This window comes from Schistocerca serialis, unplaced genomic scaffold, assembly GCF_023864345.2.
Source record: "Schistocerca serialis cubense isolate TAMUIC-IGC-003099 unplaced genomic scaffold, iqSchSeri2.2 HiC_scaffold_253, whole genome shotgun sequence".
Lineage (NCBI taxonomy): Eukaryota > Metazoa > Arthropoda > Insecta > Orthoptera > Acrididae > Schistocerca > Schistocerca serialis.
This window is the reverse complement of record NW_026047820.1, coordinates 14,552-42,485: the sequence shown is the minus strand read 5'-3', so window position 1 is coordinate 42,485 and position 27,934 is coordinate 14,552. Positions and strand designations below refer to the sequence as shown.

The 27,934-nt window shown below is 50.3% G+C and overlaps 47 non-coding genes across 47 annotated transcripts; all 47 read right to left on the bottom strand.

The window, feature by feature from the left end:
* Positions 1-240: 240 nt before the first annotated feature.
* On the bottom strand, positions 241-314 carry Trnan-guu (transfer RNA asparagine (anticodon GUU)). The gene has a single exon. It is a non-coding gene; the product is annotated as a tRNA-Asn (tRNA).
* A 334-nt stretch (positions 315-648) lies between these two features.
* On the bottom strand, positions 649-720 carry Trnat-cgu (transfer RNA threonine (anticodon CGU)). The gene has a single exon. It is a non-coding gene; the product is annotated as a tRNA-Thr (tRNA).
* Positions 721-1,412: 692 nt separating this feature from the next.
* Positions 1,413-1,486, bottom strand: Trnan-guu (transfer RNA asparagine (anticodon GUU)). Its single transcript has one exon. It is a non-coding gene; the product is annotated as a tRNA-Asn (tRNA).
* A 334-nt stretch (positions 1,487-1,820) lies between these two features.
* On the bottom strand, positions 1,821-1,891 carry Trnat-cgu (transfer RNA threonine (anticodon CGU)). Its single transcript has one exon. It is a non-coding gene; the product is annotated as a tRNA-Thr (tRNA).
* A 691-nt stretch (positions 1,892-2,582) lies between these two features.
* Positions 2,583-2,656, bottom strand: Trnan-guu (transfer RNA asparagine (anticodon GUU)). The gene has a single exon. It is a non-coding gene; the product is annotated as a tRNA-Asn (tRNA).
* A 334-nt stretch (positions 2,657-2,990) lies between these two features.
* Trnat-cgu (transfer RNA threonine (anticodon CGU)) lies at positions 2,991-3,062 on the bottom strand. Its single transcript has one exon. It is a non-coding gene; the product is annotated as a tRNA-Thr (tRNA).
* Positions 3,063-3,753: 691 nt separating this feature from the next.
* On the bottom strand, positions 3,754-3,827 carry Trnan-guu (transfer RNA asparagine (anticodon GUU)). The gene has a single exon. It is a non-coding gene; the product is annotated as a tRNA-Asn (tRNA).
* Positions 3,828-4,161: 334 nt separating this feature from the next.
* Trnat-cgu (transfer RNA threonine (anticodon CGU)) lies at positions 4,162-4,234 on the bottom strand. The gene has a single exon. It is a non-coding gene; the product is annotated as a tRNA-Thr (tRNA).
* A 692-nt stretch (positions 4,235-4,926) lies between these two features.
* Trnan-guu (transfer RNA asparagine (anticodon GUU)) lies at positions 4,927-5,000 on the bottom strand. The gene has a single exon. It is a non-coding gene; the product is annotated as a tRNA-Asn (tRNA).
* Positions 5,001-5,334: 334 nt separating this feature from the next.
* On the bottom strand, positions 5,335-5,406 carry Trnat-cgu (transfer RNA threonine (anticodon CGU)). The gene has a single exon. It is a non-coding gene; the product is annotated as a tRNA-Thr (tRNA).
* Positions 5,407-6,096: 690 nt separating this feature from the next.
* Positions 6,097-6,170, bottom strand: Trnan-guu (transfer RNA asparagine (anticodon GUU)). Its single transcript has one exon. It is a non-coding gene; the product is annotated as a tRNA-Asn (tRNA).
* Positions 6,171-6,503: 333 nt separating this feature from the next.
* Positions 6,504-6,577, bottom strand: Trnat-cgu (transfer RNA threonine (anticodon CGU)). Its single transcript has one exon. It is a non-coding gene; the product is annotated as a tRNA-Thr (tRNA).
* Positions 6,578-7,267: 690 nt separating this feature from the next.
* Positions 7,268-7,341, bottom strand: Trnan-guu (transfer RNA asparagine (anticodon GUU)). Its single transcript has one exon. It is a non-coding gene; the product is annotated as a tRNA-Asn (tRNA).
* Positions 7,342-7,675: 334 nt separating this feature from the next.
* Trnat-cgu (transfer RNA threonine (anticodon CGU)) lies at positions 7,676-7,747 on the bottom strand. The gene has a single exon. It is a non-coding gene; the product is annotated as a tRNA-Thr (tRNA).
* Positions 7,748-8,438: 691 nt separating this feature from the next.
* On the bottom strand, positions 8,439-8,513 carry Trnan-guu (transfer RNA asparagine (anticodon GUU)). The gene has a single exon. It is a non-coding gene; the product is annotated as a tRNA-Asn (tRNA).
* A 333-nt stretch (positions 8,514-8,846) lies between these two features.
* On the bottom strand, positions 8,847-8,918 carry Trnat-cgu (transfer RNA threonine (anticodon CGU)). Its single transcript has one exon. It is a non-coding gene; the product is annotated as a tRNA-Thr (tRNA).
* Positions 8,919-9,608: 690 nt separating this feature from the next.
* Trnan-guu (transfer RNA asparagine (anticodon GUU)) lies at positions 9,609-9,682 on the bottom strand. Its single transcript has one exon. It is a non-coding gene; the product is annotated as a tRNA-Asn (tRNA).
* Positions 9,683-10,014: 332 nt separating this feature from the next.
* Trnat-cgu (transfer RNA threonine (anticodon CGU)) lies at positions 10,015-10,086 on the bottom strand. The gene has a single exon. It is a non-coding gene; the product is annotated as a tRNA-Thr (tRNA).
* A 691-nt stretch (positions 10,087-10,777) lies between these two features.
* Trnan-guu (transfer RNA asparagine (anticodon GUU)) lies at positions 10,778-10,853 on the bottom strand. The gene has a single exon. It is a non-coding gene; the product is annotated as a tRNA-Asn (tRNA).
* A 334-nt stretch (positions 10,854-11,187) lies between these two features.
* On the bottom strand, positions 11,188-11,259 carry Trnat-cgu (transfer RNA threonine (anticodon CGU)). The gene has a single exon. It is a non-coding gene; the product is annotated as a tRNA-Thr (tRNA).
* Positions 11,260-12,358: 1,099 nt separating this feature from the next.
* Trnat-cgu (transfer RNA threonine (anticodon CGU)) lies at positions 12,359-12,431 on the bottom strand. Its single transcript has one exon. It is a non-coding gene; the product is annotated as a tRNA-Thr (tRNA).
* Positions 12,432-13,121: 690 nt separating this feature from the next.
* Trnan-guu (transfer RNA asparagine (anticodon GUU)) lies at positions 13,122-13,195 on the bottom strand. Its single transcript has one exon. It is a non-coding gene; the product is annotated as a tRNA-Asn (tRNA).
* Positions 13,196-13,550: 355 nt separating this feature from the next.
* Trnat-cgu (transfer RNA threonine (anticodon CGU)) lies at positions 13,551-13,622 on the bottom strand. The gene has a single exon. It is a non-coding gene; the product is annotated as a tRNA-Thr (tRNA).
* A 689-nt stretch (positions 13,623-14,311) lies between these two features.
* Trnan-guu (transfer RNA asparagine (anticodon GUU)) lies at positions 14,312-14,385 on the bottom strand. The gene has a single exon. It is a non-coding gene; the product is annotated as a tRNA-Asn (tRNA).
* Positions 14,386-14,718: 333 nt separating this feature from the next.
* Positions 14,719-14,790, bottom strand: Trnat-cgu (transfer RNA threonine (anticodon CGU)). The gene has a single exon. It is a non-coding gene; the product is annotated as a tRNA-Thr (tRNA).
* A 689-nt stretch (positions 14,791-15,479) lies between these two features.
* Positions 15,480-15,553, bottom strand: Trnan-guu (transfer RNA asparagine (anticodon GUU)). Its single transcript has one exon. It is a non-coding gene; the product is annotated as a tRNA-Asn (tRNA).
* Positions 15,554-15,886: 333 nt separating this feature from the next.
* Trnat-cgu (transfer RNA threonine (anticodon CGU)) lies at positions 15,887-15,958 on the bottom strand. Its single transcript has one exon. It is a non-coding gene; the product is annotated as a tRNA-Thr (tRNA).
* Positions 15,959-16,647: 689 nt separating this feature from the next.
* Positions 16,648-16,721, bottom strand: Trnan-guu (transfer RNA asparagine (anticodon GUU)). The gene has a single exon. It is a non-coding gene; the product is annotated as a tRNA-Asn (tRNA).
* A 333-nt stretch (positions 16,722-17,054) lies between these two features.
* On the bottom strand, positions 17,055-17,126 carry Trnat-cgu (transfer RNA threonine (anticodon CGU)). The gene has a single exon. It is a non-coding gene; the product is annotated as a tRNA-Thr (tRNA).
* Positions 17,127-17,815: 689 nt separating this feature from the next.
* On the bottom strand, positions 17,816-17,889 carry Trnan-guu (transfer RNA asparagine (anticodon GUU)). Its single transcript has one exon. It is a non-coding gene; the product is annotated as a tRNA-Asn (tRNA).
* A 333-nt stretch (positions 17,890-18,222) lies between these two features.
* Trnat-cgu (transfer RNA threonine (anticodon CGU)) lies at positions 18,223-18,294 on the bottom strand. The gene has a single exon. It is a non-coding gene; the product is annotated as a tRNA-Thr (tRNA).
* A 689-nt stretch (positions 18,295-18,983) lies between these two features.
* Trnan-guu (transfer RNA asparagine (anticodon GUU)) lies at positions 18,984-19,057 on the bottom strand. The gene has a single exon. It is a non-coding gene; the product is annotated as a tRNA-Asn (tRNA).
* A 333-nt stretch (positions 19,058-19,390) lies between these two features.
* Trnat-cgu (transfer RNA threonine (anticodon CGU)) lies at positions 19,391-19,462 on the bottom strand. Its single transcript has one exon. It is a non-coding gene; the product is annotated as a tRNA-Thr (tRNA).
* Positions 19,463-20,151: 689 nt separating this feature from the next.
* Positions 20,152-20,225, bottom strand: Trnan-guu (transfer RNA asparagine (anticodon GUU)). Its single transcript has one exon. It is a non-coding gene; the product is annotated as a tRNA-Asn (tRNA).
* Positions 20,226-20,558: 333 nt separating this feature from the next.
* Positions 20,559-20,630, bottom strand: Trnat-cgu (transfer RNA threonine (anticodon CGU)). The gene has a single exon. It is a non-coding gene; the product is annotated as a tRNA-Thr (tRNA).
* A 689-nt stretch (positions 20,631-21,319) lies between these two features.
* Positions 21,320-21,393, bottom strand: Trnan-guu (transfer RNA asparagine (anticodon GUU)). Its single transcript has one exon. It is a non-coding gene; the product is annotated as a tRNA-Asn (tRNA).
* Positions 21,394-21,726: 333 nt separating this feature from the next.
* On the bottom strand, positions 21,727-21,798 carry Trnat-cgu (transfer RNA threonine (anticodon CGU)). The gene has a single exon. It is a non-coding gene; the product is annotated as a tRNA-Thr (tRNA).
* A 689-nt stretch (positions 21,799-22,487) lies between these two features.
* Positions 22,488-22,561, bottom strand: Trnan-guu (transfer RNA asparagine (anticodon GUU)). The gene has a single exon. It is a non-coding gene; the product is annotated as a tRNA-Asn (tRNA).
* Positions 22,562-22,894: 333 nt separating this feature from the next.
* Positions 22,895-22,966, bottom strand: Trnat-cgu (transfer RNA threonine (anticodon CGU)). Its single transcript has one exon. It is a non-coding gene; the product is annotated as a tRNA-Thr (tRNA).
* Positions 22,967-23,655: 689 nt separating this feature from the next.
* Positions 23,656-23,729, bottom strand: Trnan-guu (transfer RNA asparagine (anticodon GUU)). Its single transcript has one exon. It is a non-coding gene; the product is annotated as a tRNA-Asn (tRNA).
* A 333-nt stretch (positions 23,730-24,062) lies between these two features.
* On the bottom strand, positions 24,063-24,134 carry Trnat-cgu (transfer RNA threonine (anticodon CGU)). Its single transcript has one exon. It is a non-coding gene; the product is annotated as a tRNA-Thr (tRNA).
* A 689-nt stretch (positions 24,135-24,823) lies between these two features.
* Positions 24,824-24,897, bottom strand: Trnan-guu (transfer RNA asparagine (anticodon GUU)). Its single transcript has one exon. It is a non-coding gene; the product is annotated as a tRNA-Asn (tRNA).
* Positions 24,898-25,230: 333 nt separating this feature from the next.
* Trnat-cgu (transfer RNA threonine (anticodon CGU)) lies at positions 25,231-25,302 on the bottom strand. Its single transcript has one exon. It is a non-coding gene; the product is annotated as a tRNA-Thr (tRNA).
* A 689-nt stretch (positions 25,303-25,991) lies between these two features.
* On the bottom strand, positions 25,992-26,065 carry Trnan-guu (transfer RNA asparagine (anticodon GUU)). The gene has a single exon. It is a non-coding gene; the product is annotated as a tRNA-Asn (tRNA).
* A 333-nt stretch (positions 26,066-26,398) lies between these two features.
* On the bottom strand, positions 26,399-26,470 carry Trnat-cgu (transfer RNA threonine (anticodon CGU)). The gene has a single exon. It is a non-coding gene; the product is annotated as a tRNA-Thr (tRNA).
* A 689-nt stretch (positions 26,471-27,159) lies between these two features.
* On the bottom strand, positions 27,160-27,233 carry Trnan-guu (transfer RNA asparagine (anticodon GUU)). Its single transcript has one exon. It is a non-coding gene; the product is annotated as a tRNA-Asn (tRNA).
* A 333-nt stretch (positions 27,234-27,566) lies between these two features.
* Positions 27,567-27,638, bottom strand: Trnat-cgu (transfer RNA threonine (anticodon CGU)). The gene has a single exon. It is a non-coding gene; the product is annotated as a tRNA-Thr (tRNA).
* Positions 27,639-27,934: the final 296 nt, after the last annotated feature.

Genomic DNA, 27,934 nt, shown 5'->3' with positions numbered 1-27,934 from the left:
GAATGTAAAGAATACGTCCTTTTGTAGCGGGCGTCCCTCTACTGCAGTGTCACACATGACGAATAAAAAGGAAAACAGCAGAACGTCTGTGTAGGGCCATGTTTTTACCCACAGTGTCACTTGGCTGAATGTGTATAAGGCTCTGTGGCATCACTCAAACGCAGCCAAATTGTCACACTAGCTGTGTATCTCTAACAAAGTTGACGTACGTCCTCACCTCGGTGCCGGTTAGAACGATTTCGCCCCCGGGTGGGCTCGAACCACCAACCTTTCGGTTAACAGCCGAACGCGCTAGCCGATTGCGCCACGGAGGCCTTGACTTTGGCTCCCTTGTGCTCTGTATATCAACGCAATTCGTATTACCTTCTGCAGCAATCTCGCAGAATGGTAGCATTTGCTTACGCCTCTTCACATGGATAACGTGCATGCACACTGTAGCGAGGCTCGTAAACGAATGACATCGCCAAGCATGACATTATACTACAAAATGCATACAAACCAATGTTCTGCCTATGCATTCAGAAAACCTCTGAGGCCAGTAGAATACTTGTCATAGGTTGTAGAACATCCCTTTCATTCAGTGTACTGCCATGTGTTAGATGCTGCTCGAGATAGCTCCGCTCCTTGCAGGAAGGTTTAAGAAATGAATGCCTTCTGTGAGGTTCGAACTCACGACCCCTGGTTTACGAGACCAGTGCTCTACCACTGAGCTAAGAAGGCGGCATCTTAGCGTTTGTGAGCTATCCCCAAATTGTTACTTCATCATACTGAATCTTGCAGCCCTCGACCAGATATCGGATTTGGCACACAGCTGCTGCTGGGGGTGTCCACATTGCCGTTTTCCAAATCTCTTGAATGTTTCGCCCTTACGATCGACCACGAGCGTCGGCCCACCAAAAAGTTTGCGGTCTGCACAATCCTGACCTAGTGCACAGCTTGTGGGATAGCGTGGCTCGACTGCGAAATGCGCCTTTCGGCTCCTCTCTCTGGCTACAGTGCGCTGTTGTCCACAGTGGCACTGGCGTTGCCCATGGGGCTTCATGTAAGGCGACTGCACGTCGCTCGGCCAACAGCGGCCTACTGCAGACCGACACTTAAGACACACCAAATACAAATCGACATCGAGAGACAGGCCCTGTCATATGGCACTCGCGACGTATATTGCTGAAATTGAATGTAAAGAATACGTCTTTTGTAGCGGGCGTCCCTCTACTGCAGTGTCACACATGACGAATAAAAAGGAAAACAGCAGAACGTCTGTGTAGGGGCCATGTTTTTACCCACAGTGTCACTTGGCTGAATGTGTATAAGGCTCTGTGGCATCACTCAAACGCAGCCAAATTGTCACACTAGCTGTGTATCTCTAACAAAGTTGACGTACGTCCTCACCTCGGTGCCGGTTAGAACGATTTCGCCCCCGGGTGGGCTCGAACCACCAACCTTTCGGTTAACAGCCGAACGCGCTAGCCGATTGCGCCACGGAGGCCTTGACTTTGGCTCCCTTGTGCTCTGTATATCAACGCAATTCGTATACCTTCTGCAGCAATCTCGCAGAATGGTAGCATTTGCTTACGCCTCTTCACATGGATAACGTGCATGCACACTGTAGCGAGGCTCGTAAACGAATGACATCGCCAAGCATGACATTATACTACAAAATGCATACAAACCCAATGTTCTGCCTATGCATTCAGAAAACCTCTGAGGCCAGTAGAATACTTGTCATAGGTTGTAGAACATCCCTTTCATTCAGTGTACTGCCATGTGTTAGATGCTGCTCGAGATAGCTCCGCTCCTTGCAGGAAGGTTTAAGAAATGAATGCCTTCTGTGAGGTTCGAACTCACGACCCCTGGTTTACGAGACAGTGCTCTACCACTGAGCTAAGAAGGCGGCATCTTAGCGTTTGTGAGCTATCCCCAAATTGTTACTTCATCATACTGAATCTTGCAGCCCTCGACCAGATATCGGATTTGGCACACAGCTGCTGCTGGGGGTGTCCACATTGCCGTTTTCCAAATCTCTTGAATGTTTCGCCCTTACGATCGACCACGAGCGTCGGCCCACCAAAAGTTTGCGGTCTGCACAATCCTGACCTAGTGCACAGCTTGTGGGATAGCGTGGCTCGACTGCGAAATGCGCCTTTCGGCTCCTCTCTCTGGCTACAGTGCGCTGTTGTCCACAGTGGCACTGGCGTTGCCCATGGGGCTTCATGTAAGGCGACTGCACGTCGCTCGGCCAACAGCGGCCTACTGCAGACCGACACTTAAGACACACCAAATACAAATCGACATCGAGAGACAGGCCCTGTCATATGGCACTCGCGACGTATATGCTGAAATTGAATGTAAAGAATACGTCTTTTGTAGCGGGGCGTCCCCTCTACTGCAGTGTCACACATGACGAATAAAAAGGAAAACAGCAGAACGTCTGTGTAGGGCCATGTTTTTACCCACAGTGTCACTTGGCTGAATGTGTATAAGGCTCTGTGGCATCACTCAAACGCAGCCAAATTGTCACACTAGCTGTGTATCTCTAACAAAGTTGACGTACGTCCTCACCTCGGTGCCGGTTAGAACGATTTCGCCCCCGGGTGGGCTCGAACCACCAACCTTTCGGTTAACAGCCGAACGCGCTAGCCGATTGCGCCACGGAGGCCTTGACTTTGGCTCCCTTGTGCTCTGTATATCAACGCAATTCGTATACCTTCTGCAGCAATCTCGCAGAATGGTAGCATTTGCTTACGCCTCTTCACATGGATAACGTGCATGCACACTGTAGCGAGGCTCGTAAACGAATGACATCGCCAAGCATGACATTATACTACAAAATGCATACAAACCCAATGTTCTGCCTATGCATTCAGAAAACCTCTGAGGCCAGTAGAATACTTGTCATAGGTTGTAGAACATCCCTTTCATTCAGTGTACTGCCATGTGTTAGATGCTGCTCGAGATAGCTCCGCTCCTTGCAGGAAGGTTTAAGAAATGAATGCCTTCTGTGAGGTTCGAACTCACGACCCCTGGTTTACGAGACCAGTGCTCTACCACTGAGCTAAGAAGGCGGCATCTTAGCGTTTGTGAGCTATCCCCAAATTGTTACTTCATCATACTGAATCTTGCAGCCCTCGACCAGATATCGGATTTGGCACACAGCTGCTGCTGGGGGTGTCCACATTGCCGTTTTCCCAAATCTCTTGAATGTTTCGCCCTTACGATCGACGACGAGCGTCGGCCCACCAAAAGTTTGCGGTCTGCACAATCCTGACCTAGTGCACAGCTTGTGGGATAGCGTGGCTCGACTGCGAAATGCGCCTTTCGGCTCCTCTCTCTGGCTACAGTGCGCTGTTGTCCACAGTGGCACTGGCGTTGCCCATGGGGCTTCATGTAAGGCGACTGCACGTCGCTCGGCCAACAGCGGCCTACTGCAGACCGACACTTAAGACACACCAAATACAAATCGACATCGAGAGACAGGCCCCTGTCATATGGCACTCGCGACGTATATGCTGAAATTGAATGTAAAGAATACGTCTTTTGTAGCGGGCGTCCCTCTACTGCAGTGTCACACATGACGAATAAAAAGGAAAACAGCAGAACGTCTGTGTAGGGCCATGTTTTTACCCACAGTGTCACTTGGCTGAATGTGTATAAGGCTCTGTGGCATCACGTCAAACGCAGCCAATTGTCACACTAGCTGTGTATCTCTAACAAAGTTGACGTACGTCCTCACCTCGGTGCCGGTTAGAACGATTTCGCCCCCGGGTGGGCTCGAACCACCAACCTTTCGGTTAACAGCCGAACGCGCTAGCCGATTGCGCCACGGAGGCCTTGACTTTGGCTCCCTTGTGCTCTGTATATCAACGCAATTCGTATACCTTCTGCAGCAATCTCGCAGAATGGTAGCATTTGCTTACGCCTCTTCACATGGATAACGTGCATGCACACTGTAGCGAGGCTCGTAAACGAATGACATCGCCAAGCATGACATTATACTACAAAATGCATACAAACCAATGTTCTGCCTATGCATTCAGAAAACCTCTGAGGCCAGTAGAATACTTGTCATAGGTTGGTAGAACATCCCTTTCATTCAGTGTACTGCCATGTGTTAGATGCTGCTCGAGATAGCTCCGCTCCTTGCAGGAAGGTTTAAGAAATGAATGCCTTCTGTGAGGTTCGAACTCACGACCCCTGGTTTACGAGACCCAGTGCTCTACCACTGAGCTAAGAAGGCGGCATCTTAGCGTTTGTGAGCTATCCCCAAATTGTTACTTCATCATACTGAATCTTGCAGCCCTCGACCAGATATCGGATTTGGCACACAGCTGCTGCTGGGGGGTGTCCACATTGCCGTTTTCCAAATCTCTTGAATGTTTCGCCCTTACGATCGACCACGAGCGTCGGCCCACCAAAAGTTTGCGGTCTGCACAATCCTGACCTAGTGCACAGCTTGTGGGATAGCGTGGCTCGACTGCGAAATGCGCCTTTCGCTCCTCTCTCTGGCTACAGTGCGCTGTTGTCCACAGTGGCACTGGCGTTGCCCATGGGGCTTCATGTAAGGCGACTGCACGTCGCTCGGCCAACAGCGGCCTACTGCAGACCGACACTTAAGGACACACCAAATACAAATCGACATCGAGAGACAGGCCCTGTCATATGGCACTCGCGACGTATATGCTGAAATTTGAATGTAAAGAATACGTCTTTTGTAGCGGGCGTCCCTCTACTGCAGTGTCACACATGACGAATAAAAAGGAAAACAGCAGAACGTCTGTGTAGGGCCATGTTTTTACCCACAGTGTCACTTGGCTGAATGTGTATAAGGCTCTGTGGCATCACTCAAACGCAGCCAAATTGTCACACTAGCTGTGTATCTCTAACAAAGTTGACGTACGATCCTCACCTCGGTGCCGGTTAGAACGATTTCGCCCCCGGGTGGGCTCGAACCACCAACCTTTCGGTTAACAGCCGAACGCGCTAGCCGATTGCGCCACGGAGGCCTTGACTTTGGCTCCCTTGTGCTCTGTATATCAACGCAATTCGTATACCTTCTGCAGCAATCTCGCAGAATGGTAGCATTTGCTTACGCCTCTTCACATGGATAACGTGCATGCACACTGTAGCGAGGCTCGTAAACGAATGACATCGCCAAGCATGAACATTATACTACAAAATGCATACAAACCAATGTTCTGCCTATGCATTCAGAAAACCTCTGAGGCCAGTAGAATACTTGTCATAGGTTGTAGAACATCCCTTTCATTCAGTGTACTGCCATGTGTTAGATGCTGCTCGAGATAGCTCCGCTCCTTGCAGGAAGGTTTAAGAAATGAATGCCTTCTGTGAGGTTCGAACTCACGACCCCTGGTTTACGAGACCAGTGCTCTACCACTGAGCTAAGAAGGCGGCATCTTAGCGTTTGTGAGCTATCCCCAAATTGTTACTTCATCATACTGAATCTTGCAGCCCTCGACCAGATATCGGATTTGGCACACAGCTGCTGCTGGGGGTGTCCACATTGCCGTTTTCCAAATCTCTTGAATGTTTCGCCCTTACGATCGACCACGAGCGTCGGCCCACCAAAAGTTTGCGGTCTGCACAATCCTGACCTAGTGCACAGCTTGTGGGATAGCGTGGCTCGACTGCGAAATGCGCCTTTCGGCTCCTCTCTCTGGCTACAGTGCGCTGTTGTCCACAGTGGCACTGGCGTTGCCCATGGGGCTTCATGTAAGGCGACTGCACGTCGCTCGGCCAACAGCGGCCTACTGCAGACCGACACTTAAGACACACCAAATACAAATCGACATCGAGAGACAGGCCCTGTCATATGGGCACTCGCGACGTATATGCTGAAATTGAATGTAAAGAATACGTCTTTTGTAGCGGGCGTCCCTCTACTGCAGTGTCACACATGACGAATAAAAAGGAAAACAGCAGAACGTCTGTGTAGGGCCATGTTTTTACCCACAGTGTCACTTGGCTGAATGTGTATAAGGCTCTGTGGCATCACTCAAACGCAGCCAAATTGTCACACTAGCTGTGTATCTCTAACAAAGTTGACGTACGTCCTCACCTCGGTGCCGGTTAGAACGATTTCGCCCCCGGGTGGGCTCGAACCACCAACCTTTCGGTTAACAGCCGAACGCGCTAGCCGATTGCGCCACGGAGGCCTTGACTTTGGCTCCCTTGTGCTCTGTATATCAACGCAATTCGTATACCTTCTGCAGCAATCTCGCAGAATGGTAGCATTTGCTTACGCCTCTTCACATGGATAACGTGCATGCACACTGTAGCGAGGCTCGTAAACGAATGACATCGCCAAGCATGACATTATACTACAAAATGCATACAAACCAATGTTCTGCCTATGCATTCAGAAAACCTCTGAGGCCAGTAGAATACTTGTCATAGGTTGTAGAACATCCCTTTCATTCAGTGTACTGCCATGTGTTAGATGCTGCTCGAGATAGCTCCGCTCCTTGCAGGAAGGTTTAAGAAATGAATGCCTTCTGTGAGGGTTCGAACCTCACGACCCCTGGTTTACGAGACCAGTGCTCTACCACTGAGCTAAGAAGGCGGCATCTTAGCGTTTGTGAGCTATCCCCAAATTGTTACTTCATCATACTGAATCTTGCAGCCCTCGACCAGATATCGGATTTGGCACACAGCTGCTGCTGGGGGTGTCCACATTGCCGTTTTCCAAATCTCTTGAATGTTTCGCCCTTACGATCGACCACGAGCGTCGGCCCCACCAAAAGTTTGCGGTCTGCACAATCCTGACCTAGTGCACAGCTTGTGGGATAGCGTGGCTCGACTGCGAAATGCGCCTTTCGGCTCCTCTCTCTGGCTACAGTGCGCTGTTGTCCACAGTGGCACTGGCGTTGCCCATGGGGCTTCATGTAAGGCGACTGCACGTCGCTCGGCCAACAGCGGCCTACTGCAGACCGACACTTAAGACACACCAAATACAAATCGACATCGAGAGACAGGCCCTGTCATATGGCACTCGCGACGTATATGCTGAAATTGAATGTAAAGAATACGTCTTTTGTAGCGGGCGTCCCTCTACTGCAGTGTCACACATGACGAATAAAAAGGAAAACAGCAGAACGTCTGTGTAGGGCCATGTTTTTACCCACAGTGTCACTTGGCTGAATGTGTATAAGGCTCTGTGGCATCACTCAAACGCAGCCAAATTGTCACACTAGCTGTGTATCTCTAACAAAGTTGACGTACGTCCTCACCTCGGTGCCGGTTAGAACGATTTCGCCCCCGGGTGGGCTCGAACCACCAACCTTTCGGTTAACAGCCGAACGCGCTAGCCGATTGCGCCACGGAGGCCTTGACTTTGGCTCCCTTGTGCTCTGTATATCAACGCAATTCGTATACCTTCTGCAGCAATCTCGCAGAATGGTAGCATTTGCTTACGCCTCTTCACATGGATAACGTGCATGCACACTGTAGCGAGGCTCGTAAACGAATGACATCGCCAAGCATGACATTATACTACAAAATGCATACAAACCAATGTTCTGCCTATGCATTCAGAAAACCTCTGAGGCCAGTAGAATACTTGTCATAGGTTGTAGAACATCCCTTTCATTCAGTGTACTGCCATGTGTTAGATGCTGCTCGAGATAGCTCCGCTCCCTTGCAGGAAGGTTTAAGAAATGAATGCCTTCTGTGAGGTTCGAACTCACGACCCCTGGTTTACGAGACCAGTGCTCTACCACTGAGCTAAGAAGGCGGCATCTTAGCGTTTGTGAGCTATCCCCAAATTGTTACTTCATCATACTGAATCTTGCAGCCCTCGACCAGATATCGGATTTGGCACACAGCTGCTGCTGGGGGTGTCCACATTGCCGTTTTCCAAATCTCTTGAATGTTTCGCCCTTACGATCGACCACGAGCGTCGGCCCCACCAAAAGTTTGCGGTCTGCACAATCCTGACCTAGTGCACAGCTTGTGGGATAGCGTGGCTCGACTGCGAAATGCGCCTTTCGGCTCCTCTCTCTGGCTACAGTGCGCTGTTGTCCACAAGTGGCACTGGCGTTGCCATGGGGCTTCATGTAAGGCGACTGCACGTCGCTCGGCCAACAGCGGCCTACTGCAGACCGACACTTAAGACACACCAAATACAAATCGACATCGAGAGACAGGCCCTGTCATATGGCACTCGCGACGTATATGCTGAAATTGAATGTAAAGAATACGTCTTTTGTAGCGGGCGTCCCTCTACTGGCAGTGTCACACATGACGAATAAAAAGGAAAACAGCAGAACGTCTGTGTAGGGCCATGTTTTTACCCACAGTGTCACTTGGCTGAATGTGTATAAGGCTCTGTGGCATCACTCAAACGCAGCCAAATTGTCACACTAGCTGTGTATCTCTAACAAAGTTGACGTACGTCCTCACCTCGGTGCCGGTTAGAACGATTTCGCCCCCGGGTGGGCTCGAACCACCAACCTTTCGGTTAACAGCCGAACGCGCTAGGCCGATTGCGCCACGGAGGCCTTGACTTTGGCTCCCTTGTGCTCTGTATATCAACGCAATTCGTATACCTTCTGCAGCAATCTCGCAGAATGGTAGCATTTGCTTACGCCTCTTCACATGGATAACGTGCATGCACACTGTAGCGAGGCTCGTAAACGAATGACATCGCCAAGCATGACATTATACTACAAAATGCATACAAACCAATGTTCTGCCTATGCATTCAGAAAACCTCTGAGGCCAGTAGAATACTTGTCATAGGTTGTAGAACATCCCTTTCATTCAGTGTACTGCCATGTGTTAGATGCTGCTCGAGATAGCTCCGCTCCTTGCAGGAAGGTTTAAGAAATGAATGCCTTCTGTGAGGTTCGAACTCACGACCCCTGGTTTACGAGACCAGTGCTCTACCACTGAGCTAAGAAGGCGGCATCTTAGCGTTTGTGAGCTATCCCCAAATTGTTACTTCATCATACTGAATCTTGCAGCCCTCGACCAGATATCGGATTTGGCACACAGCTGCTGCTGGGGGTGTCCACATTGCCGTTTTCCAAATCTCTTGAATGTTTCGCCCTTACGATCGACCACGGAGCGTCGGCCCACCAAAAGTTTGCGGTCTGCACAATCCTGACCTAGTGCACAGCTTGTGGGATAGCGTGGCTCGACTGCGAAATGCGCCTTTCGGCTCCTCTCTCTGGCTACAGTGCGCTGTTGTCCACAGTGGCACTGGCGTTGCCCATGGGGCTTCATGTAAGGCGACTGCACGTCGCTCGGCCAACAGCGGCCTACTGCAGACCGACACTTAAGACACACCAAATACAAATCGACATCGAGAGACAGGCCCTGTCATATGGCACTCGCGACGTATATGCTGAAATTGAATGTAAAGAATACGTCTTTTGTAGCGGGCGTCCCTCTACTGCAGTGTCACACATGACGAATAAAAAGGAAAACAGCAGAACGTCTGTGTAGGGCCATGTTTTTACCCACAGTGTCACTTGGCTGAATGTGTATAAGGCTCTGTGGCATCACTCAAACGCAGCCAAATTGTCACACTAGCTGTGTATCTCTAACAAAGTTGACGTACGTCCTCACCTCGGTGCAGGTTAGAACGATTTCGCCCCCGGGTGGGCTCGAACCACCAACCTTTCGGTTAACAGCCGAACGCGCTAGCCGATTGCGCCACGGAGGCCTTGACTTTGGCTCCCTTGTGCTCTGTATATCAACGCAATTCGTATACCTTCTGCAGCAATCTCGCAGAATGGTAGCATTTGCTTACGCCTCTTCACATGGATAACGTGCATGCACACTGTAGCGAGGCTCGTAAACGAATGACATCGCCAAGCATGACATTATACTACAAAATGCATACAAACCAATGTTCTGCCTATGCATTCAGAAAACCTCTGAGGCCAGTAGAATACTTGTCATAGGTTGTAGAACATCCCTTTCATTCAGTGTACTGCCATGTGTTAGATGCTGCTCGAGATAGCTCCGCTCCTTGCAGAAGGTTTAAGAAATGAATGCCTTCTGTGAGGTTCGAACTCACGACCCCTGGTTTACGAGACCAGTGCTCTACCACTGAGCTAAGAAGGCGGCATCTTAGCGTTTGTGAGCTATCCCCAAATTGTTACTTCATCATACTGAATCTTGCAGCCCTCGACCAGATATCGGATTTGGCACACAGCTGCTGCTGGGGGTGTCCACATTGCCGTTTTCCAAATCTCTTGAATGTTTCGCCCTTACGATCGACCACGAGCGTCGGCCCACCAAAAGTTTGCGGTCTGCACAATCCTGACCTAGTGCACAGCTTGTGGGATAGCGTGCTCGACTGCGAAATGCGCCTTTCGGCTCCTCTCTCTGGCTACAGTGCGCTGTTGTCCACAGTGGCACTGGCGTTGCCCATGGGGCTTCATGTAAGGCGACTGCACGTCGCTCGGCCAACAGCGGCCTACTGCAGACCGACACTTAAGACACACCAAATACAAATCGACATCGAGAGGACAGGCCCTGTCATATGGCACTCGCGACGTATATGCTGAAATTGAATGTAAAGAATACGTCTTTTGTAGCGGGCGTCCCTCTACTGCAGTGTCACACATGACGAATAAAAAGGAAAACAGCAGAACGTCTGTGTAGGGCCATGTTTTTTACCCACAGTGTCACTTGGCTGAATGTGTATAAGGCTCTGTGGCATCACTCAAACGCAGCCAAATTGTCACACTAGCTGTGTATCTCTAACAAAGTTGACGTACGTCCTCACCTCGGTGCCGGGTTAGAACGATTTCGCCCCCGGGTGGGCGCTCGAACCACCAACCTTTCGGTTAACAGCCGAACGCGCTAGCCGATTGCGCCACGGAGGCCCTTGACTTTGGCTCCCTTGTGCTCTGTATATCAACGCAATTCGTATACCTTCTGCAGCAATCTCGCAGAATGGTAGCATTTGCTTACGCCTCTTCACATGGATAACGTGCATGCACACTGTAGCGAGGCTCGTAAACGAATGACATCGCCAAGCATGACATTATACTACAAAATGCATACAAACCAATGTTCTGCCTATGCATTCAGAAAACCTCTGAGGCCAGTAGAATACTTGTCATAGGTTGTAGAACATCCCTTTCATTCAGTGTACTGCCATGTGTTAGATGCTGCTCGAGATAGCTCCGCTCCTTGCAGGAAGGTTTAAGAAATGAATGCCTTCTGTGAGGTTCGAACTCACGACCCCTGGTTTACGAGACCAGTGCTCTACCACTGAGCTAAGAAGGCGGCATCTTAGCGTTTGTGAGCTATCCCCAAATTGTTACTTCATCATACTGAATCTTGCAGCCCCTCGACCAGATATCGGATTTGGCACACAGCTGCTGGCTGGGGGTGTCCACATTGCCGTTTTCCAAATCTCTTGAATGTTTCGCCCTTACGATCGACCACGAGCGTCGGCCCACCAAAAGTTTGCGGTCTGCACAATCCTGACCTAGTGCACAGCTTGTGGGGATAGCGTGGCTCGACTGCGAAATGCGCCTTTCGGCTCCTCTCTCTGGCTACTGTGCGCTGTTGTCCACAGTGGCACTGGCGTTGCCCATGGGGCTTCATGTAAGGCGACTGCACGTCGCTCGGCCAACAGCGGCCTACTGCAGACCGACACTTAAGACACACCAAATACAAATCGACATCGAGGAGACAGGCCCTGTCATATGGCACTCGCGACGTATATGCTGAAATTGAATGTAAAGAATACGTCTTTTGTAGCGGGCGTCCCTCTACTGCAGTGTCACACATGACGAATAAAAAGGAAAACAGCAGAACGTCTGTGTAGGGCCATGTTTTTTACCCACAGTGTCACTTGGCTGAATGTGTATAAGGCTCTGTGGCATCACTCAAACGCAGCCAAATTGTCACACTAGCTGTGTATCTCTAACAAAGTTGACGTACGTCCTCACCTCGGTGCCGGTTAGAACGATTTCGCCCCGGGTGGGCTCGAACCACCAACCTTTCGGTTAACAGCCGAACGCGCTAGCCGATTGCGCACGGAGGCCTTGACTTTGGCTCCCTTGTGCTCTGTATATCAACGCAATTCGTATACCTTCTGCAGCAATCTCGCAGAATGGTAGCATTTGCTTACGCCTCTTCACATGGATAACGTGCATGCACACTGTAGCGAGGCTCGTAAACGAATGACATCGCCAAGCATGACATTATACTACAAAATGCATACAAACCAATGTTCTGCCTATGCATTCAGGAAACCTCTGAGGCCAGTAGAATACTTGTCATAGGTTGTAGAACATCCCTTTCATTCAGTGTACTGCCATGTGTTAGATGCTGCTCGAGATAGCTCCGCTCCTTGCAGGAAGGTTTAAGAAATGAATGCCTTCTGTGAGGTTCGAACTCACGACCCCTGGTTTACGAGACCCAGTGCTCTACCACTGAGCTAAGAAGGCGGCATCTTAGCGTTTGTGAGCTATCCCCAAATTGTTACTTCATCATACTGAATCTTGCAGCCCTCGACCAGATATCGGATTTGGCACACAGCTGCTGCTGGGGGTGTCCACATTGCCGTTTTCCAAATCTCTTGAATGTTTCGCCCTTACGATCGACGACGAGCGTCGGCCCACCAAAAGTTTGCGGTCTGCACAATCCTGACCTAGTGCACAGCTTGTGGGATAGCGTGGCTCGACTGCGAAATGCGCCTTTCGGCTCCTCTCTCTGGCTACAGTGCGCTGTTGTCCACAGTGGCACTGGCGTGCCCATGGGGCTTCATGTAAGGCGACTGCACGTCGCTCGGCCAACAGCGGCCTACTGCAGACCGACACTTAAGACACACCAAATACAAATCGACATCGAGAGACAGGCCCTGTCATATGGCACTCGCGACGTATATGCTGAAATTGAATGTAAAGAATACGTCTTTTGTAGCGGGCGTCCCTCTACTGCAGTGTCACACATGACGAATAAAAAGGAAAACAGCAGAACGTCTGTGTAGGGCCATGTTTTTACCTACAGTGTCACTTGGCTGAATGTGTATAAGGGCTCTGTGGCATCACTCAAACGCAGCCAAATTGTCACACTAGCTGTGTATCTCTAACAAAGTTGACGTACGTCCTCACCTCGGTGCCGGTGTAGAACGATTTCGCCCCCGGGTCGGCTCGAACCACCAACCTTTCGGTTAACAGCCGAACGCGCTAGCCGATTGCGCCACGGAGGCCTTGACTTTGGCTCCCTTGTGCTCTGTATATCAACGCAATTCGTATACCTTCTGCAGCAATCTCGCAGAATGGTAGCATTTGCTTACGCCTCTTCACATGGATAACGTGCATGCACACTGTAGATAACGTGCATGCACACTGTAGCGAGGCTCGTAAACGAATGACATCGCCAAGCATGACATTATACTACAAAATGCATACAAACCAATGTTCTGCCTATGCATTCAGAAAACCTCTGAGGCCAGTAGAATACTTGTCATAGGTTGTAGAACATCCCTTTCATTCAGTGTACTGCCATGTGTTAGATGCTGCTCGAGATAGCTCCGCTCCTTGCAGGAAGGTTTAAGAAATGAATGCCTTCTGTGAGGTTCGAACTCACGACCCCTGGTTTACGAGACCAGTGCTCTACCACTGAGCTAAGAAGGCGGCATCTTAGCGTTTGTGAGCTATCCCCAAATTGTTACTTCATCATACTGAATCTTGCAGCCCTCGACCAGATATCGGATTTGGCACACAGCTGCTGCTGGGGGTGTCCACATTGCCGTTTTCCAAATCTCTTGAATGTTTCGCCCTTACGATCGACGACGAGCGTCGGCCCACCAAAAGTTTGCGGTCTGCACAATCCTGACCTAGTGCACAGCTTGTGGGATAGCGTGGCTCGACTGCGAAATGCGCCTTTCGGCTCCTCTCTCTGGCTACAGTGCGCTGTTGTCCACAGTGGCACTGGCGTTGCCCATGGGGCTTCATGTAAGGCGACTGCACGTCGCTCGGCCAACAGCGGCCTACTGCAGACCGACACTTAAGACACACCAAATACAAATCGACATCGAGAGACAGGCCCTGTCATATGGCACTCGCGACGTATATGCTGAAATTGAATGTAAAGAATACGTCTTTTGTAGCGGGCGTCCCTCTACTGCAGTGTCACACATGACGAATAAAAAGGAAAACAGCAGAACGTCTGTGTAGGGCCATGTTTTTACCTACAGTGTCACTTGGCTGAATGTGTATAAGGCTCTGTGGCATCACTCAAACGCAGCCAAATTGTCACACTAGCTGTGTATCTCTAACAAAGTTGGCGTACGTCCTCACCTCGGTGCCGGTTAGAACGATTTCGCCCCCGGGTCGGCTCGAACCACCAACCTTTCGGTTAACAGCCGAACGCGCTAGCCGATTGCGCCACGGAGGCCTTGACTTTGGCTCCCTTGTGCTCTGTATATCAACGCAATTCGTATACCTTCTGCAGCAATCTCGCAGAATGGTAGCATTTGCTTACGCCTCTTCACATGGATAACGTGCATGCACACTGTAGCGAGGCTCGTAAACGAATGACATCGCCAAGCATGACATTATACTACAAAATGCATACAAACCAATGTTCTGCCTATGCATTCAGAAAACCTCTGAGGCCAGTAGAATACTTGTCATAGGTTGTAGAACATCCCTTTCATTCAGTGTACTGCCATGTGTTAGATGCTGCTCGAGATAGCTCCGCTCCTTGCAGGAAGGTTTAAGAAATGAATGCCTTCTGTGAGGTTCGAACTCACGACCCCTGGTTTACGAGACCAGTGCTCTACCACTGAGCTAAGAAGGCGGCATCTTAGCGTTTGTGAGCTACCCCCAAATTGTTACTTCATCATACTGAATCTTGCAGCCCTCGACCAGATATCGGATTTGGCACACAGCTGCTGCTGGGGGTGTCCACATTGCCGTTTTCCAAATCTCTTGAATGTTTCGCCCTTACGATCGACGACGAGCGTCGGCCCACCAAAAGTTTGCGGTCTGCACAATCCTGACCTAGTGCACAGCTTGTGGGATAGCGTGGCTCGACTGCGAAATGCGCCTTTCGGCTCCTCTCTCTGGCTACAGTGCGCTGTTGTCCACAGTGGCACTGGCGTTGCCCATGGGGCTTCATGTAAGGCGACTGCACGTCGCTCGGCCAACAGCGGCCTACTGCAGACCGACACTTAAGACACACCAAATACAAATCGACATCGAGAGACAGGCCCTGTCATATGGCACTCGCGACGTGTATGCTGAAATTGAATGTAAAGAATACGTCTTTTGTAGCGGGCGTCCCTCTACTGCAGTGTCACACATGACGAATAAAAAGGAAAACAGCAGAACGTCTGTGTAGGGCCATGTTTTTACCTACAGTGTCACTTGGCTGAATGTGTATAAGGCTCTGTGGCATCACTCAAACGCAGCCAAATTGTCACACTAGCTGTGTATCTCTAACAAAGTTGACGTACGTCCTCACCTCGGTGCCGGTTAGAACGATTTCGCCCCCGGGTCGGCTCGAACCACCAACCTTTCGGTTAACAGCCGAACGCGCTAGCCGATTGCGCCACGGAGGCCTTGACTTTGGCTCCCTTGTGCTCTGTATATCAACGCAATTCGTATACCTTCTGCAGCAATCTCGCAGAATGGTAGCATTTGCTTACGCCTCTTCACATGGATAACGTGCATGCACACTGTAGCGAGGCTCGTAAACGAATGACATCGCCAAGCATGACATTATACTACAAAATGCATACAAACCAATGTTCTGCCTATGCATTCAGAAAACCTCTGAGGCCAGTAGAATACTTGTCATAGGTTGTAGAACATCCCTTTCATTCAGTGTACTGCCATGTGTTAGATGCTGCTCGAGATAGCTCCGCTCCTTGCAGGAAGGTTTAAGAAATGAATGCCTTCTGTGAGGTTCGAACTCACGACCCCTGGTTTACGAGACCAGTGCTCTACCACTGAGCTAAGAAGGCGGCATCTTAGCGTTTGTGAGCTACCCCCAAATTGTTACTTCATCATACTGAATCTTGCAGCCCTCGACCAGATATCGGATTTGGCACACAGCTGCTGCTGGGGGTGTCCACATTGCCGTTTTCCAAATCTCTTGAATGTTTCGCCCTTACGATCGACGACGAGCGTCGGCCCACCAAAAGTTTGCGGTCTGCACAATCCTGACCTAGTGCACAGCTTGTGGGATAGCGTGGCTCGACTGCGAAATGCGCCTTTCGGCTCCTCTCTCTGGCTACAGTGCGCTGTTGTCCACAGTGGCACTGGCGTTGCCCATGGGGCTTCATGTAAGGCGACTGCACGTCGCTCGGCCAACAGCGGCCTACTGCAGACCGACACTTAAGACACACCAAATACAAATCGACATCGAGAGACAGGCCCTGTCATATGGCACTCGCGACGTATATGCTGAAATTGAATGTAAAGAATACGTCTTTTGTAGCGGGCGTCCCTCTACTGCAGTGTCACACATGACGAATAAAAAGGAAAACAGCAGAACGTCTGTGTAGGGCCATGTTTTTACCTACAGTGTCACTTGGCTGAATGTGTATAAGGCTCTGTGGCATCACTCAAACGCAGCCAAATTGTCACACTAGCTGTGTATCTCTAACAAAGTTGACGTACGTCCTCACCTCGGTGCCGGTTAGAACGATTTCGCCCCCGGGTCGGCTCGAACCACCAACCTTTCGGTTAACAGCCGAACGCGCTAGCCGATTGCGCCACGGAGGCCTTGACTTTGGCTCCCTTGTGCTCTGTATATCAACGCAATTCGTATACCTTCTGCAGCAATCTCGCAGAATGGTAGCATTTGCTTACGCCTCTTCACATGGATAACGTGCATGCACACTGTAGCGAGGCTCGTAAACGAATGACATCGCCAAGCATGACATTATACTACAAAATGCATACAAACCAATGTTCTGCCTATGCATTCAGAAAACCTCTGAGGCCAGTAGAATACTTGTCATAGGTTGTAGAACATCCCTTTCATTCAGTGTACTGCCATGTGTTAGATGCTGCTCGAGATAGCTCCGCTCCTTGCAGGAAGGTTTAAGAAATGAATGCCTTCTGTGAGGTTCGAACTCACGACCCCTGGTTTACGAGACCAGTGCTCTACCACTGAGCTAAGAAGGCGGCATCTTAGCGTTTGTGAGCTACCCCCAAATTGTTACTTCATCATACTGAATCTTGCAGCCCTCGACCAGATATCGGATTTGGCACACAGCTGCTGCTGGGGGTGTCCACATTGCCGTTTTCCAAATCTCTTGAATGTTTCGCCCTTACGATCGACGACGAGCGTCGGCCCACCAAAAGTTTGCGGTCTGCACAATCCTGACCTAGTGCACAGCTTGTGGGATAGCGTGGCTCGACTGCGAAATGCGCCTTTCGGCTCCTCTCTCTGGCTACAGTGCGCTGTTGTCCACAGTGGCACTGGCGTTGCCCATGGGGCTTCATGTAAGGCGACTGCACGTCGCTCGGCCAACAGCGGCCTACTGCAGACCGACACTTAAGACACACCAAATACAAATCGACATCGAGAGACAGGCCCTGTCATATGGCACTCGCGACGTGTATGCTGAAATTGAATGTAAAGAATACGTCTTTTGTAGCGGGCGTCCCTCTACTGCAGTGTCACACATGACGAATAAAAAGGAAAACAGCAGAACGTCTGTGTAGGGCCATGTTTTTACCTACAGTGTCACTTGGCTGAATGTGTATAAGGCTCTGTGGCATCACTCAAACGCAGCCAAATTGTCACACTAGCTGTGTATCTCTAACAAAGTTGGCGTACGTCCTCACCTCGGTGCCGGTTAGAACGATTTCGCCCCCGGGTCGGCTCGAACCACCAACCTTTCGGTTAACAGCCGAACGCGCTAGCCGATTGCGCCACGGAGGCCTTGACTTTGGCTCCCTTGTGCTCTGTATATCAACGCAATTCGTATACCTTCTGCAGCAATCTCGCAGAATGGTAGCATTTGCTTACGCCTCTTCACATGGATAACGTGCATGCACACTGTAGCGAGGCTCGTAAACGAATGACATCGCCAAGCATGACATTATACTACAAAATGCATACAAACCAATGTTCTGCCTATGCATTCAGAAAACCTCTGAGGCCAGTAGAATACTTGTCATAGGTTGTAGAACATCCCTTTCATTCAGTGTACTGCCATGTGTTAGATGCTGCTCGAGATAGCTCCGCTCCTTGCAGGAAGGTTTAAGAAATGAATGCCTTCTGTGAGGTTCGAACTCACGACCCCTGGTTTACGAGACCAGTGCTCTACCACTGAGCTAAGAAGGCGGCATCTTAGCGTTTGTGAGCTACCCCCAAATTGTTACTTCATCATACTGAATCTTGCAGCCCTCGACCAGATATCGGATTTGGCACACAGCTGCTGCTGGGGGTGTCCACATTGCCGTTTTCCAAATCTCTTGAATGTTTCGCCCTTACGATCGACGACGAGCGTCGGCCCACCAAAAGTTTGCGGTCTGCACAATCCTGACCTAGTGCACAGCTTGTGGGATAGCGTGGCTCGACTGCGAAATGCGCCTTTCGGCTCCTCTCTCTGGCTACAGTGCGCTGTTGTCCACAGTGGCACTGGCGTTGCCCATGGGGCTTCATGTAAGGCGACTGCACGTCGCTCGGCCAACAGCGGCCTACTGCAGACCGACACTTAAGACACACCAAATACAAATCGACATCGAGAGACAGGCCCTGTCATATGGCACTCGCGACGTGTATGCTGAAATTGAATGTAAAGAATACGTCTTTTGTAGCGGGCGTCCCTCTACTGCAGTGTCACACATGACGAATAAAAAGGAAAACAGCAGAACGTCTGTGTAGGGCCATGTTTTTACCTACAGTGTCACTTGGCTGAATGTGTATAAGGCTCTGTGGCATCACTCAAACGCAGCCAAATTGTCACACTAGCTGTGTATCTCTAACAAAGTTGACGTACGTCCTCACCTCGGTGCCGGTTAGAACGATTTCGCCCCCGGGTCGGCTCGAACCACCAACCTTTCGGTTAACAGCCGAACGCGCTAGCCGATTGCGCCACGGAGGCCTTGACTTTGGCTCCCTTGTGCTCTGTATATCAACGCAATTCGTATACCTTCTGCAGCAATCTCGCAGAATGGTAGCATTTGCTTACGCCTCTTCACATGGATAACGTGCATGCACACTGTAGCGAGGCTCGTAAACGAATGACATCGCCAAGCATGACATTATACTACAAAATGCATACAAACCAATGTTCTGCCTATGCATTCAGAAAACCTCTGAGGCCAGTAGAATACTTGTCATAGGTTGTAGAACATCCCTTTCATTCAGTGTACTGCCATGTGTTAGATGCTGCTCGAGATAGCTCCGCTCCTTGCAGGAAGGTTTAAGAAATGAATGCCTTCTGTGAGGTTCGAACTCACGACCCCTGGTTTACGAGACCAGTGCTCTACCACTGAGCTAAGAAGGCGGCATCTTAGCGTTTGTGAGCTACCCCCAAATTGTTACTTCATCATACTGAATCTTGCAGCCCTCGACCAGATATCGGATTTGGCACACAGCTGCTGCTGGGGGTGTCCACATTGCCGTTTTCCAAATCTCTTGAATGTTTCGCCCTTACGATCGACGACGAGCGTCGGCCCACCAAAAGTTTGCGGTCTGCACAATCCTGACCTAGTGCACAGCTTGTGGGATAGCGTGGCTCGACTGCGAAATGCGCCTTTCGGCTCCTCTCTCTGGCTACAGTGCGCTGTTGTCCACAGTGGCACTGGCGTTGCCCATGGGGCTTCATGTAAGGCGACTGCACGTCGCTCGGCCAACAGCGGCCTACTGCAGACCGACACTTAAGACACACCAAATACAAATCGACATCGAGAGACAGGCCCTGTCATATGGCACTCGCGACGTGTATGCTGAAATTGAATGTAAAGAATACGTCTTTTGTAGCGGGCGTCCCTCTACTGCAGTGTCACACATGACGAATAAAAAGGAAAACAGCAGAACGTCTGTGTAGGGCCATGTTTTTACCTACAGTGTCACTTGGCTGAATGTGTATAAGGCTCTGTGGCATCACTCAAACGCAGCCAAATTGTCACACTAGCTGTGTATCTCTAACAAAGTTGACGTACGTCCTCACCTCGGTGCCGGTTAGAACGATTTCGCCCCCGGGTCGGCTCGAACCACCAACCTTTCGGTTAACAGCCGAACGCGCTAGCCGATTGCGCCACGGAGGCCTTGACTTTGGCTCCCTTGTGCTCTGTATATCAACGCAATTCGTATACCTTCTGCAGCAATCTCGCAGAATGGTAGCATTTGCTTACGCCTCTTCACATGGATAACGTGCATGCACACTGTAGCGAGGCTCGTAAACGAATGACATCGCCAAGCATGACATTATACTACAAAATGCATACAAACCAATGTTCTGCCTATGCATTCAGAAAACCTCTGAGGCCAGTAGAATACTTGTCATAGGTTGTAGAACATCCCTTTCATTCAGTGTACTGCCATGTGTTAGATGCTGCTCGAGATAGCTCCGCTCCTTGCAGGAAGGTTTAAGAAATGAATGCCTTCTGTGAGGTTCGAACTCACGACCCCTGGTTTACGAGACCAGTGCTCTACCACTGAGCTAAGAAGGCGGCATCTTAGCGTTTGTGAGCTATCCCCAAATTGTTACTTCATCATACTGAATCTTGCAGCCCTCGACCAGATATCGGATTTGGCACACAGCTGCTGCTGGGGGTGTCCACATTGCCGTTTTCCAAATCTCTTGAATGTTTCGCCCTTACGATCGACGACGAGCGTCGGCCCACCAAAAGTTTGCGGTCTGCACAATCCTGACCTAGTGCACAGCTTGTGGGATAGCGTGGCTCGACTGCGAAATGCGCCTTTCGGCTCCTCTCTCTGGCTACAGTGCGCTGTTGTCCACAGTGGCACTGGCGTTGCCCATGGGGCTTCATGTAAGGCGACTGCACGTCGCTCGGCCAACAGCGGCCTACTGCAGACCGACACTTAAGACACACCAAATACAAATCGACATCGAGAGACAGGCCCTGTCATATGGCACTCGCGACGTATATGCTGAAATTGAATGTAAAGAATACGTCTTTTGTAGCGGGCGTCCCTCTACTGCAGTGTCACACATGACGAATAAAAAGGAAAACAGCAGAACGTCTGTGTAGGGCCATGTTTTTACCTACAGTGTCACTTGGCTGAATGTGTATAAGGCTCTGTGGCATCACTCAAACGCAGCCAAATTGTCACACTAGCTGTGTATCTCTAACAAAGTTGGCGTACGTCCTCACCTCGGTGCCGGTTAGAACGATTTCGCCCCCGGGTCGGCTCGAACCACCAACCTTTCGGTTAACAGCCGAACGCGCTAGCCGATTGCGCCACGGAGGCCTTGACTTTGGCTCCCTTGTGCTCTGTATATCAACGCAATTCGTATACCTTCTGCAGCAATCTCGCAGAATGGTAGCATTTGCTTACGCCTCTTCACATGGATAACGTGCATGCACACTGTAGCGAGGCTCGTAAACGAATGACATCGCCAAGCATGACATTATACTACAAAATGCATACAAACCAATGTTCTGCCTATGCATTCAGAAAACCTCTGAGGCCAGTAGAATACTTGTCATAGGTTGTAGAACATCCCTTTCATTCAGTGTACTGCCATGTGTTAGATGCTGCTCGAGATAGCTCCGCTCCTTGCAGGAAGGTTTAAGAAATGAATGCCTTCTGTGAGGTTCGAACTCACGACCCCTGGTTTACGAGACCAGTGCTCTACCACTGAGCTAAGAAGGCGGCATCTTAGCGTTTGTGAGCTATCCCCAAATTGTTACTTCATCATACTGAATCTTGCAGCCCTCGACCAGATATCGGATTTGGCACACAGCTGCTGCTGGGGGTGTCCACATTGCCGTTTTCCAAATCTCTTGAATGTTTCGCCCTTACGATCGACGACGAGCGTCGGCCCACCAAAAGTTTGCGGTCTGCACAATCCTGACCTAGTGCACAGCTTGTGGGATAGCGTGGCTCGACTGCGAAATGCGCCTTTCGGCTCCTCTCTCTGGCTACAGTGCGCTGTTGTCCACAGTGGCACTGGCGTTGCCCATGGGGCTTCATGTAAGGCGACTGCACGTCGCTCGGCCAACAGCGGCCTACTGCAGACCGACACTTAAGACACACCAAATACAAATCGACATCGAGAGACAGGCCCTGTCATATGGCACTCGCGACGTGTATGCTGAAATTGAATGTAAAGAATACGTCTTTTGTAGCGGGCGTCCCTCTACTGCAGTGTCACACATGACGAATAAAAAGGAAAACCGCAGAACGTCTGTGTAGGGCCATGTTTTTACCTACAGTGTCACTTGGCTGAATGTGTATAAGGCTCTGTGGCATCACTCAAACGCAGCCAAATTGTCACACTAGCTGTGTATCTCTAACAAAGTTGACGTACGTCCTCACCTCGGTGCCGGTTAGAACGATTTCGCCCCCGGGTGGGCTCGAACCACCAACCTTTCGGTTAACAGCCGAACGCGCTAGCCGATTGCGCCACGGAGGCCTTGACTTTGGCTCCCTTGTGCTCTGTATATCAACGCAATTCGTATACCTTCTGCAGCAATCTCGCAGAATGGTAGCATTTGCTTACGCCTCTTCACATGGATAACGTGCATGCACACTGTAGCGAGGCTCGTAAACGAATGACATCGCCAAGCATGACATTATACTACAAAATGCATACAAACCAATGTTCTGCCTATGCATTCAGAAAACCTCTGAGGCCAGTAGAATACTTGTCATAGGTTGTAGAACATCCCTTTCATTCAGTGTACTGCCATGTGTTAGATGCTGCTCGAGATAGCTCCGCTCCTTGCAGGAAGGTTTAAGAAATGAATGCCTTCTGTGAGGTTCGAACTCACGACCCCTGGTTTACGAGACCAGTGCTCTACCACTGAGCTAAGAAGGCGGCATCTTAGCGTTTGTGAGCTATCCCCAAATTGTTACTTCATCATACTGAATCTTGCAGCCCTCGACCAGATATCGGATTTGGCACACAGCTGCTGCTGGGGGTGTCCACATTGCCGTTTTCCAAATCTCTTGAATGTTTCGCCCTTACGATCGACGACGAGCGTCGGCCCACCAAAAGTTTGCGGTCTGCACAATCCTGACCTAGTGCACAGCTTGTGGGATAGCGTGGCTCGACTGCGAAATGCGCCTTTCGGCTCCTCTCTCTGGCTACAGTGCGCTGTTGTCCACAGTGGCACTGGCGTTGCCCATGGGGCTTCATGTAAGGCGACTGCACGTCGCTCGGCCAACAGCGGCCTACTGCAGACCGACACTTAAGACACACCAAATACAAATCGACATCGAGAGACAGGCCCTGTCATATGGCACTCGCGACGTGTATGCTGAAATTGAATGTAAAGAATACGTCTTTTGTAGCGGGCGTCCCTCTACTGCAGTGTCACACATGACGAATAAAAAGGAAAACCGCAGAACGTCTGTGTAGGGCCATGTTTTTACCTACAGTGTCACTTGGCTGAATGTGTATAAGGCTCTGTGGCATCACTCAAACGCAGCCAAATTGTCACACTAGCTGTGTATCTCTAACAAAGTTGACGTACGTCCTCACCTCGGTGCCGGTTAGAACGATTTCGCCCCCGGGTCGGCTCGAACCACCAACCTTTCGGTTAACAGCCGAACGCGCTAGCCGATTGCGCCACGGAGGCCTTGACTTTGGCTCCCTTGTGCTCTGTATATCAACGCAATTCGTATACCTTCTGCAGCAATCTCGCAGAATGGTAGCATTTGCTTACGCCTCTTCACATGGATAACGTGCATGCACACTGTAGCGAGGCTCGTAAACGAATGACATCGCCAAGCATGACATTATACTACAAAATGCATACAAACCAATGTTCTGCCTATGCATTCAGAAAACCTCTGAGGCCAGTAGAATACTTGTCATAGGTTGTAGAACATCCCTTTCATTCAGTGTACTGCCATGTGTTAGATGCTGCTCGAGATAGCTCCGCTCCTTGCAGGAAGGTTTAAGAAATGAATGCCTTCTGTGAGGTTCGAACTCACGACCCCTGGTTTACGAGACCAGTGCTCTACCACTGAGCTAAGAAGGCGGCATCTTAGCGTTTGTGAGCTATCCCCAAATTGTTACTTCATCATACTGAATCTTGCAGCCCTCGACCAGATATCGGATTTGGCACACAGCTGCTGCTGGGGGTGTCCACATTGCCGTTTTCCAAATCTCTTGAATGTTTCGCCCTTACGATCGACGACGAGCGTCGGCCCACCAAAAGTTTGCGGTCTGCACAATCCTGACCTAGTGCACAGCTTGTGGGATAGCGTGGCTCGACTGCGAAATGCGCCTTTCGGCTCCTCTCTCTGGCTACAGTGCGCTGTTGTCCACAGTGGCACTGGCGTTGCCCATGGGGCTTCATGTAAGGCGACTGCACGTCGCTCGGCCAACAGCGGCCTACTGCAGACCGACACTTAAGACACACCAAATACAAATCGACATCGAGAGACAGGCCCTGTCATATGGCACTCGCGACGTGTATGCTGAAATTGAATGTAAAGAATACGTCTTTTGTAGCGGGCGTCCCTCTACTGCAGTGTCACACATGACGAATAAAAAGGAAAACCGCAGAACGTCTGTGTAGGGCCATGTTTTTACCTACAGTGTCACTTGGCTGAATGTGTATAAGGCTCTGTGGCATCACTCAAACGCAGCCAAATTGTCACACTAGCTGTGTATCTCTAACAAAGTTGACGTACGTCCTCACCTCGGTGCCGGTTAGAACGATTTCGCCCCCGGGTGGGCTCGAACCACCAACCTTTCGGTTAACAGCCGAACGCGCTAGCCGATTGCGCCACGGAGGCCTTGACTTTGGCTCCCTTGTGCTCTGTATATCAACGCAATTCGTATACCTTCTGCAGCAATCTCGCAGAATGGTAGCATTTGCTTACGCCTCTTCACATGGATAACGTGCATGCACACTGTAGCGAGGCTCGTAAACGAATGACATCGCCAAGCATGACATTATACTACAAAATGCATACAAACCAATGTTCTGCCTATGCATTCAGAAAACCTCTGAGGCCAGTAGAATACTTGTCATAGGTTGTAGAACATCCCTTTCATTCAGTGTACTGCCATGTGTTAGATGCTGCTCGAGATAGCTCCGCTCCTTGCAGGAAGGTTTAAGAAATGAATGCCTTCTGTGAGGTTCGAACTCACGACCCCTGGTTTACGAGACCAGTGCTCTACCACTGAGCTAAGAAGGCGGCATCTTAGCGTTTGTGAGCTATCCCCAAATTGTTACTTCATCATACTGAATCTTGCAGCCCTCGACCAGATATCGGATTTGGCACACAGCTGCTGCTGGGGGTGTCCACATTGCCGTTTTCCAAATCTCTTGAATGTTTCGCCCTTACGATCGACGACGAGCGTCGGCCCACCAAAAGTTTGCGGTCTGCACAATCCTGACCTAGTGCACAGCTTGTGGGATAGCGTGGCTCGACTGCGAAATGCGCCTTTCGGCTCCTCTCTCTGGCTACAGTGCGCTGTTGTCCACAGTGGCACTGGCGTTGCCCATGGGGCTTCATGTAAGGCGACTGCACGTCGCTCGGCCAACAGCGGCCTACTGCAGACCGACACTTAAGACACACCAAATACAAATCGACATCGAGAGACAGGCCCTGTCATATGGCACTCGCGACGTGTATGCTGAAATTGAATGTAAAGAATACGTCTTTTGTAGCGGGCGTCCCTCTACTGCAGTGTCACACATGACGAATAAAAAGGAAAACCGCAGAACGTCTGTGTAGGGCCATGTTTTTACCTACAGTGTCACTTGGCTGAATGTGTATAAGGCTCTGTGGCATCACTCAAACGCAGCCAAATTGTCACACTAGCTGTGTATCTCTAACAAAGTTGACGTACGTCCTCACCTCGGTGCCGGTTAGAACGATTTCGCCCCCGGGTGGGCTCGAACCACCAACCTTTCGGTTAACAGCCGAACGCGCTAGCCGATTGCGCCACGGAGGCCTTGACTTTGGCTCCCTTGTGCTCTGTATATCAACGCAATTCGTATACCTTCTGCAGCAATCTCGCAGAATGGTAGCATTTGCTTACGCCTCTTCACATGGATAACGTGCATGCACACTGTAGCGAGGCTCGTAAACGAATGACATCGCCAAGCATGACATTATACTACAAAATGCATACAAACCAATGTTCTGCCTATGCATTCAGAAAACCTCTGAGGCCAGTAGAATACTTGTCATAGGTTGTAGAACATCCCTTTCATTCAGTGTACTGCCATGTGTTAGATGCTGCTCGAGATAGCTCCGCTCCTTGCAGGAAGGTTTAAGAAATGAATGCCTTCTGTGAGGTTCGAACTCACGACCCCTGGTTTACGAGACCAGTGCTCTACCACTGAGCTAAGAAGGCGGCATCTTAGCGTTTGTGAGCTATCCCCAAATTGTTACTTCATCATACTGAATCTTGCAGCCCTCGACCAGATATCGGATTTGGCACACAGCTGCTGCTGGGGGTGTCCACATTGCCGTTTTCCAAATCTCTTGAATGTTTCGCCCTTACGATCGACGACGAGCGTCGGCCCACCAAAAGTTTGCGGTCTGCACAATCCTGACCTAGTGCACAGCTTGTGGGATAGCGTGGCTCGACTGCGAAATGCGCCTTTCGGCTCCTCTCTCTGGCTACAGTGCGCTGTTGTCCACAGTGGCACTGGCGTTGCCCATGGGGCTTCATGTAAGGCGACTGCACGTCGCTCGGCCAACAGCGGCCTACTGCAGACCGACACTTAAGACACACCAAATACAAATCGACATCGAGAGACAGGCCCTGTCATATGGCACTCGCGACGTGTATGCTGAAATTGAAAGTAAAGAATACGTCTTTTGTAGCGGGCGTCCCTCTACTGCAGTGTCACACATGACGAATAAAAAGGAAAACCGCAGAACGTCTGTGTAGGGCCATGTTTTTACCTACAGTGTCACTTGGCTGAATGTGTATAAGGCTCTGTGGCATCACTCAAACGCAGCCAAATTGTCACACTAGCTGTGTATCTCTAACAAAGTTGACGTACGTCCTCACCTCGGTGCCGGTTAGAACGATTTCGCCCCCGGGTGGGCTCGAACCACCAACCTTTCGGTTAACAGCCGAACGCGCTAGCCGATTGCGCCACGGAGGCCTTGACTTTGGCTCCCTTGTGCTCTGTATATCAACGCAATTCGTATACCTTCTGCAGCAATCTCGCAGAATGGTAGCATTTGCTTACGCCTCTTCACATGGATAACGTGCATGCACACTGTAGCGAGGCTCGTAAACGAATGACATCGCCAAGCATGACATTATACTACAAAATGCATACAAACCAATGTTCTGCCTATGCATTCAGAAAACCTCTGAGGCCAGTAGAATACTTGTCATAGGTTGTAGAACATCCCTTTCATTCAGTGTACTGCCATGTGTTAGATGCTGCTCGAGATAGCTCCGCTCCTTGCAGGAAGGTTTAAGAAATGAATGCCTTCTGTGAGGTTCGAACTCACGACCCCTGGTTTACGAGACCAGTGCTCTACCACTGAGCTAAGAAGGCGGCATCTTAGCGTTTGTGAGCTATCCCCAAATTGTTACTTCATCATACTGAATCTTGCAGCCCTCGACCAGATATCGGATTTGGCACACAGCTGCTGCTGGGGGTGTCCACATTGCCGTTTTCCAAATCTCTTGAATGTTTCGCCCTTACGATCGACGACGAGCGTCGGCCCACCAAAAGTTTGCGGTCTGCACAATCCTGACCTAGTGCACAGCTTGTGGGATAGCGTGGCTCGACTGCGAAATGCGCCTTTCGGCTCCTCTCTCTGGCTACAGTGCGCTGTTGTCCACAGTGGC